Source organism: Balaenoptera musculus, chromosome 9 (genome assembly GCF_009873245.2).
Source record: "Balaenoptera musculus isolate JJ_BM4_2016_0621 chromosome 9, mBalMus1.pri.v3, whole genome shotgun sequence".
Lineage (NCBI taxonomy): Eukaryota > Metazoa > Chordata > Mammalia > Artiodactyla > Balaenopteridae > Balaenoptera > Balaenoptera musculus.
This window is the reverse complement of record NC_045793.1, coordinates 7362806-7372648: the sequence shown is the minus strand read 5'-3', so window position 1 is coordinate 7372648 and position 9843 is coordinate 7362806.

Here is a 9843-nt window from a genome sequence, read left to right as displayed (position 1 = left end):
CTCCGCCCAGACCAGCCGGCCCGGCTCGGGCGCGGTGCACGCTGGGACTGGCGGCCGCTCCGCCCCCACAGCGCCCCCTGCGGCTGGGAGGAGCGAACGCCGGCCGCGGGAGCCGCCCGCGCTGTGCCGGCGGCAGCAGTGGACCTCCAGCACATTTTCATGTGCCTCATTTTCACCCACAGACCCTCTTCGGTGAAATATCTCTTCACGTCAAATAGTCTTATTTTAACTTTGTTCTGATTTACATTTCTTTAATTACTATTGACGCTATAGACTTTTTTTAATTGAAAAATTTATTGAAATAATTGTAGTTGTATATGCAGTTATAAGAAATAATGCAGAGAGGTCCCATGTTTCACTTCTATTAATTTGTGTGTGTGGGTATTTAGTTCCATGAGGCTATAGGCTTTTCTATGCATTAATTTGTTTTTCCTCCTTTGTAACGCTTTCTTCATTCCCTATTTGATCCTAGAAAATGATCTTACATATTTATATAAATTCCACATCACATTACGGTCACATCACATAATCCAGTGATGTTTCTCATACATATCTTATTCAGTAGCTTGACTTCTCAGATTTTTCAAATGTATATTTTCAAATTCACTTATTTTTGTCTTTGATGCAATCTGATACTTCAGTATTTAGAATTTCTCTGTATATACAGTGAGTAGTAAATACAAATTTATTTTGATAAACCCTTTAACTATGTAAAACTATCCAGTTTATGGTGTTAGATATGGATCTAAAGTAGTTCTTATTATTCTAATATCCATCTGTACTACTTGGACAGCCTTTGCTCTATCACAGTGAAATCTGCTTTATGCCCTTAACTAGTAGTGTTCCTGAGACTTCAAAGCCACTGGAACCCCTTCCTCTTTATGTGTGTCTGGAGGGCTCACAAACTTCCTTAGTGACTCTTATAGTGTCTCCACTGTTGTCCCTCTGCTGCTGCCAATGAGCACGTCACTGTTGTGGTGGTAGCCAGTGATTATTTCTCCTAAAGCTGCTGCTGGGGCCTCAAAGTTGGGGGTATGGATTTTCCTCAAGTGATTCCAGTTTTCAGCCTAATTAAGTTTCTGGGCTTACAGTGTCTTTTACTGGGACATTCAAATGATATTCCCAGGAGACCGGAAAGGTGAGCACCTGAAGGACACCCCCATCTATTACACACTTAGTGTGTAAATGGCAGCCCAGTCTCTGGATGTCTCTTACACGGAAGGAAAGAAATCACAAATAGGCATGAATACAGCTATTTTTGTAAAATTCTGCTTAGCTTCCTAAACCATCGGTACCAGGTCAGCCCTTCTGTTCTCCATGAATGAGGAAGGTATTTCCATACATGGCCTCACAAGAATCCTGCCCCAAGATTTAGGCCATCCCAAACCAACTTTGCACATCTCCATTTTCCCCAGAGTTCTTTCTGGCTGACTTTAGGGAGTCCTATTCCACAAGGAAGCCAGCTATGGTGGAAGGAGCTTGAGTTTAAAGTGAGAAAGACCTGGCTTTGGATATAGGCTATACCGTCCGCCATCTTTGTGACACCAAGGAAGTCACTTGACACTTGGAACCTTAGTTTCCATATCTGAAGGGTTGCTGTAATAATTAAGTGGGAAGCAACTTAAATGTTCATTGACAGAGGAATGAATAAAGAAAATGTGGTACATACATAAAATCGAATATTACTCAGCCATAAAAAAAAGAACAAAATAATGCCATTTGCAGCAACATGGATGGACCTCAAAATTACCATACTAAGTAAAGTAAGTCAGAGAAAGACAAATATCATATGATATCACTCATATGTGGAATCCAATTTTTAAAATGATATAAATGAACTTATTTACAAAACAGAAACAGACTCACAGATTTCAAAAACAAACTTATGGTTACCAAAGGGGCAATGTTGGGGGGGGGGGGGTTGGATAGGGATAAATTATGAGTTTGGGATTAACATACACACACTACTATATATAAAATAGGTAACCAACAAGGAAGTACTGTATAGCACAGGGAACTTTACTCAATATTCTGTAATAACCTATATGGGAAAAGAATCTGAAAAAGAATGAATATATGTATATGTATAACTGAATCACTTTGCTGTACCCCTGAAACTAACACAACATTGTAAATCAACTATACTTCAATAAAAAATAAATAAATAAAATATATGTAAGCAAAAAATTAAAAAATAAAAATGGAAAAAAAAAAAAAACTAAGTGAGAGAACATAAATAAAGCAGTTTTACCACAGTACCTGGCATTCATTCCTCTTGGCCTCGCCCCTCTCCCACTTCCCTCGGCCTCAGATTGTCTGGTATGCGGAGAGGCACATCCTTCACCCTACCTGGAAGTCTCCTTGGCTCTCTTCTCTCGAGTCTTATTTTCTCTCCTAGCCTGAATCTCCCAGTCCTGTGTTATTTCCCTGCTAACAATTCAGCATAAAAGCCAGCATATTAGGCAAAAATCAGATATAGTCAAAATTACCCCAAACATCTTCCAATTTGCTCCTAATTGTTGTACACATGGTTTTATACAACTCTGTACAGCAGTTCTTATACACACTAATGTTTCAGAACCAGTGACTTAGACCAGAGGCAGGAAGGAAAGAAAGTCCAGTTATAGATGTCTGCACATTCAAACCATCCTGCCTCTGAGATAATCATCGAATCTCTGGAGGTGGAGAAGCAACGAGTGGGGAAATGGAAAGCATTGCTGCATGACTGTTGGGACTCCTCTAGTCCTCTTTAACATTAAACGTCTATAACCTTTCCACAGTCAATAGACTTGTTGAGTGCCATCATTCCACTAAGCACATACTGGAGGCACACAAGATGTGAAGTATCTGCCACATGGGGGCGCTATGAGGACGAAAAGCTACAATGTGCTTATTCCAGCAGTGCTTGGTGTATAGTAAGCACTCAGCATAAGTCAGCTGTTTTTATTACCTTCTTTAAAAGGAGCAGATAAAATATCTAAAAATCCCAGAACCAGATGGAAAACTGCCTTTCTCATTTCACTGAGAAACATCATATACACTTAAATGAAAATATATGAACCAGTTCTTTTAAAATATCTGGTTAGAGAAACCCAAGATTCTGAAAAATCACACACACACACACACACACACACACACACACAGGAAGAACGTTACCTATAATATTCTGTTTTATTTTTACTTTTTCTTTTCTGGGGCTAAGCCAGGATCTGTTTAAATTACCGGGATTCACTGTTCACTGTCCTTTTTCTGGTACGGTGCTGGAAATGAGGAGGAAGGTGCCTGTCAACCCCCAAAGAGAAACCATATCCTAACCTGCAGCTTAGATTGTAAAGTTGCATTTGTCAAGTTTGAACTCTGATTTGAATCACTATTTACAAGCAAACGCTGATGTTTCCTCCTTAATAAGCAGGAGAAAAAAATCTTGTTTTTCATGCAAGAATGAATGGGGGAGGCTGTATTGAATCTAGGAATTCCGGGAGAATGTGGCAGTCTGGTCCCCAGCTGCATATTAACAGATGCCTGGCATAGAATTTTGTTTAGGAATCATATTAGCCACTCCCACCTGCCGTATGGGGCAAAATGCATCACCTAACAGATTATCCTTTCCCTTCTTTTTTTAAAAAAATTTATTTATTTTATTTTATTTATTTTATTTTTGGCTGCATTGGGTCTTCGTTGCTGCACGCGGGCTTTTTTCTGGTTGCGGTGAGGCATGGGCTACTGTTCCTTTGCTGTGTACAGGCTTCTCATTGCGTGGCTTCTCTTGTTGCGGAGCGTGGGCTCTAGGGGCGCAGGGCTCCAGTAGTTGTAGGGCGCAGGCTCCAGTAGTTGTATCACGCAGGCTCCGTTAGTTGTGGTTCACGGGCTCTAGAGCGCAGGCTCAGTAGTTGTGGTGCACGGGCTAGTTGCTCCATGGCATGTGGGATCTTCACGGACCAGGGCTCGAAACCCATGTGCCCTGCATTGGCAGGCGATTCTTAACCACTGTGTCACCAGCGGAAGTCCACCCTTTCCATTCTAAAGACTGGCCCTCCTAGTCTTACATTGAGGAAACGTTTCCATGAGCTGCAGTGAACTGAGGAAAAATATATGTTCGAGGCTCTCTACCCCATAACAGCTGGAGAAAGAAAGTGTAACAATGACACAGATGGGGAGTTCCTGAAATAAATCCCCAGGAGGCATCTATAAATTTTATAAAAGGTGGATTAAGGGGAACTAGCCATGGGGAAGGCTTGGGACCCTGTGCTTACTCGTTTTCTTGTCAAAATTAAATGTTCTGTGGTTGCAGTTATAACTGTGTTTTGGTGATGGTGACCATTTCTATCTCTTTGGGAATGAAACCTGAGAAATCCAGTGTCATAGTCTCACTTGGAGATGATAGAGCGAGCTCCCCTGGGACTTGCAGCACCCCCAGACATACGTCACAGTTTTCCTCTGATGCATCTCGAAAGTAGTCTCTGCAGTGTCCATGCTGAGGAATCCCACAAGTGTGCCAAGTTAGTAAGTGCTCTGTGCTGTGAAAGTGTCAACCTGCTGTATAGCACAGGGAACGCTACTTCACTTCGCTGTACAGTAGAAACTAACACAACATTGTAAAACAACTATACCCCAATTAAAAAAAAAAAAAGAGAGATCAATGTAGATGTCCTTCTCCATAGGGACAGGAATTTGTTTTGTTCCCTGCTGTATTGCCAGGGTACAAAATCTGATACAGAGTAGGTACACACATCTTTGTTGTATGAAAGAATATTAAAATCAAAATATGTTGCCACTTTAAGCAAGACTAGAAAGAATAAGTAAAACTCTTCTCTTTAAATGACTTGGGACCTGGATCACCACTGACACTTTCTATAATGAGTTTTACCAAAGCGTAATCCGAGAGCATTACAATTGTCTGCAATTTGCTTGGGAACAATATAAGAGGAAAGTTTTTGTGTGTGCAGAAAACTCTGTATATCCCACACAAACAAAAATATTTTTTATCATAAAAAAGAAGGTCTCTGTTAAATAAATGCAAAAGTATAAAGAAATAAAGTCATACCACCCAGGTAAAAAAAAAAAGAAGTGTCAATGAACCAAAAGTCCCCCAGAGATGATAGCAAAATGCACAGAAAGCGGAGGCTGAAGTTTGAGTATTAGTTATTTATTTATTTATTAACATCTTATTTATTTATTTAGGCTGCTCCAGGTCTTAGTTTGCAGCATTTGACCTCTTAGTTTGTGGCATGCATGTGGGATCTAGTTCCCCGACCAGGGATTGAACACTGGCCCCCTGTATTGGAGGGCGCGGACTCCTTACCCCACTGGACCACCAGGGGAAAGTCCCTGAGTTATTGTTTCTTTCATGAAGACTTCTTCCAAAAATGTGAGGGATTAAAAAAAAAAAAGAAAGAAAAAACTCAAGAGGGGGGAGGGCCTTCCTAAGCAAGGTACCAAACCCCAAAATCATAAAAGACTGAAAATGTCAATTACATAAAAATAAAAAATTTCTGTTTTGCAAGATGCCAAATGGCAGATGTCAAACTAGGGAAAGTATATATAACATATAAAAAATTTCTGTGTTATATAAAGAGTTTGTGCAACTCAACAAGAAAACATCAGCAACTCAACAGAAAAATGATATTTTAAATGTGAACAGTTCACAGAAAAGGAAATTCACAAGGCTTTTAAGCTTAAGATGTTCAAATTTACTCATAATAAGAGAAATACAAAGTTAAATTAAATGAGATTCCACTTTTTACTTAGGTTGGCAAAGATCAAAAAAGTTCATAATACATTGGGCTGCAAATATGGAAGAAAAAAAGCCCTCTCATACGTCTTGGTGAGAGTTTGTGAACATGACCTCTATGAAGGACAATTTATTGACAGACTTCAACATTTTATTTTATTTTTTAATTTTTTTTGGCTGCACCGTGCAGCATTTGGGCTCTTAGTTCCCCAACCAGGGATCGAACCAGCGCCCCCTGCATTGGAAGTGCAGAATCTTAACCACTGGACCGCCAGGGAAGTCCCTACTTCAACATTTTAAATGTACACACCTTTTAACCCAGCAATTCCACTTCTAGGAATTTTTCCAACAGATGGTTTTGTACCTATGCACAGAGAATTATGTTCCAGGATATCTGTTACTATATTGCTTAGAAAAGCAATATTATCTATTTAGACTAGAAATAATCTGTGTGCCTCAATAGGGGATTGGTGTCAAGTAAGGAACTACACAGGGTTTTACCCTATTTGCAAGTTCCCAAGTTAGCCTGCCATAGTTTCCACGGGTGCTGGACAAGACAGGAGATTCCTGGGTCAGAGACAAAGGACTTTGTTACTCACAGAGCAGGGGGCAGCGTGAGCTTCGTGTTCCGGTCAATTCACTCCTGGGGGTGACACAATATGGCCGAGGTGGCTAAGGCACACACAATGGACCTGTGCCAAGGAACAGCGAGCCTAGGAGCCCCCAGCTGGGGCTGCCAGATTTAGCAAGTAAAAACACAGATGTCCAGTTAAATTTGAGTTTCAAATAAACAACAAATAATTTTTTTTTAATTTATTTTTGGCTGTGTTGGGTCTTCATTGCTGCGCACGGGCTTTCTCTAGTTGCGGCGAGCAGGGGCTACTCTTCGTTGCGGTGTGCGGGCTTCTCACTGCAGTGGCTTCACTTGTTGCAGAGCACAGTCTCTAGGCACACGAGCTCAGTAGTTGTGGCTCATGGGCTCTAGAGCTCAGGCTTTGTAGTGGTGGCACATGGGCTTAGTTGCTCCGTGGCATGTGGGACCTTCCCGGACCAGGGCTCGAACCAGTGTCCCCTGCATTGGCACGTGGATTCTTAACCACTGTGCCACCAGGGAAGTCCCCCCAAATAATTTTTAATATAAATGTTGCACAGGGTACATTGACACTAAAAATTACGTGTGGTTTATTTGAAATTCAAATTTAACTGGGCCTCTTATATTTAATCTAGCAATCCTATGTTAATCTTGTAAGGGGGATGTTAGTCGACTTGTCCAACCTCTGACCTGGAGGAAGACAATATCTTTACTATCTTTGTCAAGAAAAAAATCTGCCTTCTCCCCCAGGGGGAGACATGGTCTCTGTCCTCCGAGGTTGTTTGCATTTCCCTTGAAATGCCAGTCCAGGATAAAAACTGTTGCAAGACATGTAGAAACACCATGGAGAATTGCCCACCAAAAATTCACATAAACTATGGAGTAAAAAACATGTATGTCATATGGTTGATGTAAGGATTAAACTGGATGGTTGTGCAAACAAATAATAATCACTAGTTCATTTTCACTTTCCTTACCTAATTGCTGTTTTAAATTTTTTGCAAGCTTCTTTTATGATTTCATTTAGCTTGCCAACCTCTCTAACTTTCTGCATCTCTGCGCTCCTGCTCCCCACGTTACCCACATTTTAAGATCCAACAGCACTGCCCCTCATGTACTTTTCTGGAATATCCCATGCTGAGCACACCTCTGGGACTTCGCAGGGCTCTCACTCTGATTGAATGACCATCTCCCATTCCCGGGACAGCTGACAACTTCTATTTTCCTTCAAGGACTCAGCTATCATGTCAACTTCTCCAGGAAACCTTCCTGAAACTCGCAGGACACAGAAAAAGTTTCTTTCCTATATGCTACTTTACTATAGCTGCTTTTATTTCATGTTTATATCTGTTGTGGGTTGGACTATATCCCCCCCCCCCCCCCCCCCACAAAAGGATATGTTGAAGTCCTAACCCTGTATCTGTGAACGTGACTATTTGGAAATAGGGTCTTTGCAGATGTGATTAAGATGTTAGTTAAGATGAGGTCATATGGGAGTAGGGTGGGCCTTACTCCAATATGACTGGTGTCCCGTATAAGAAGAGGAGAAGAGAGAAGCAGAAACACAGAGGCACAGGGAGGACACTGTGAGTTGACGGGGGCAGAGGTTGGAGTGATAGTGATGTCTCTACAAGTCAGGGAACACAAGGATTGCCAGCAAACCCCAGAGGCTAGGTAGAAGCAAGGAAGGACTCTCCCTAGAGCCTCAGAGGGAACATGGCCCTGCCGACACCTTGCTTTCAGAATTATAGCCTCCAGGACTGTGGGAAACTAAATTTCTGTTGTTTTAAGCCACCCAGCTTGTGGTACTTTGTTATGGCAGCCCTAGGAAATGAATACAATGTCACATAATTACACTTTATGCATTGAGTTGAAATTATTTGCTTTCTTGCCACCTCCCACTGCTAAGTAAAGCCACAGCCCCACGAGGAAAGTTTGTCTTATTCTACTCTTTATCCCCTGTACAATATCTGGCACATGGAGGCACTCATAAATGATTGTAAAACGTAAAAGAAACGTTATAGTGTCAATGATCATTGTTGACTTTTCCAAAACCCAAAGGTTCTTAATCAGTTTACACCTGGCAGTGAAAAGACAATTTTGCATATCATTGAATGTTTCAAATTGTAATGTCTTCTCAGTGAAAAAATCTAATAAATAAAAACCATCTTCAGCCAGCTCTGATTGGTGGCGCTCTCTCCTCTTTACCATCATTCAGGTAACAATTTCACATTAATATTTGGTTAAAGGCATATGTGGGGAGTTTCCTGGTGGTCCAAGTGGCTAGACTCCACGCTCTCAATGCCAGGGGCCTGGGTTCGATCCCCTGGTCAGGGAAACTAGATCCCACATGCCGCAACTAAGACCCCTTGCACAGCAAATAACCAAATTAAGTAAATATTAAAAAAAAAAAAAGCGGGGAAGTAGTGCAGTAGTCAAGAACTTGGGCTGTGGATAAACAACAAGGCCCTACTGTATAGTACAGGGAGCTGTATTCACTATACTTTTATAAACCATAATGGAAAAAGAATATGAAAAAGAATATATATATGTATAACTGAGTCACTTTGCTGTACAGCAGAAATTAAAACACAACATTGTTAAATCAAACTATACTTCAATAAAATTAAAAGAAAAAACAACTTGGACTGGGGAAGTCAAAGGAACTTGTATTTGAAAACCCTAACTTGTCCACTTTTAGGTCCTGTGACCTTGGGGCAAATTAATTTGACTTTTAAGGCATGTTATCTCTATTATAGAATAGTTGAGAAGATTAGATCATATAATACATGTTAAAGAGTGGTAGCATGGCCCCTGACATTTGGTACTCAATAAATGTTAGTTGTTATTGCTATAAAGAGACCATGAAGGGGAAAGACTTTAATATATTTTTTCCCACAACTAGAAGAAAATGTAAAACTATTCTTGTAGTTTTGGAGTAACATGGCAAAACACAAATTTAGAAGGCATAAAGGGAAACACACTGACAGATTTGACTACATAAAAATAAACTTGGGGAATTTCCTGGTGGTCCAGTGGTTAGGACTCCACGCTGTCACTGCCGAGGGGCCAGGTTCAATCCCTGGTTGGGGAATTAAGATCCCACAAGCTGCGTGGTGTGGCCAAAAGATAAAAATCAAAATAAAAAATTTAAAATAATAAATAAATAAAAGCTAAACTTTGGAACATTAAAAGACACAACAACAGCAACAAAAACAAAAGTGAGAGTTATGTATTGCTGGTGGGAATGTAAATTGGCATAACTTCTCTGGATAGCTACATATCTCAAGAGTCTAGAATAATCATGCCCTTGCCCGGTAATCTCTCACTCCTGGCAACTGCATCTAAGAAAACAATCAAAAAAGCTTATAAAAATTATGGATAAGCAGAATCATCTTAAATTTATGTTGTGGTAAAAATTAGAACCTAAATGTATAAATAAATTATTAAACACCTGTACAGTGAAGTAATATGTAAACATTTCATTTATGTTTTAGAAGAATATTTAATGCTAGGGAAG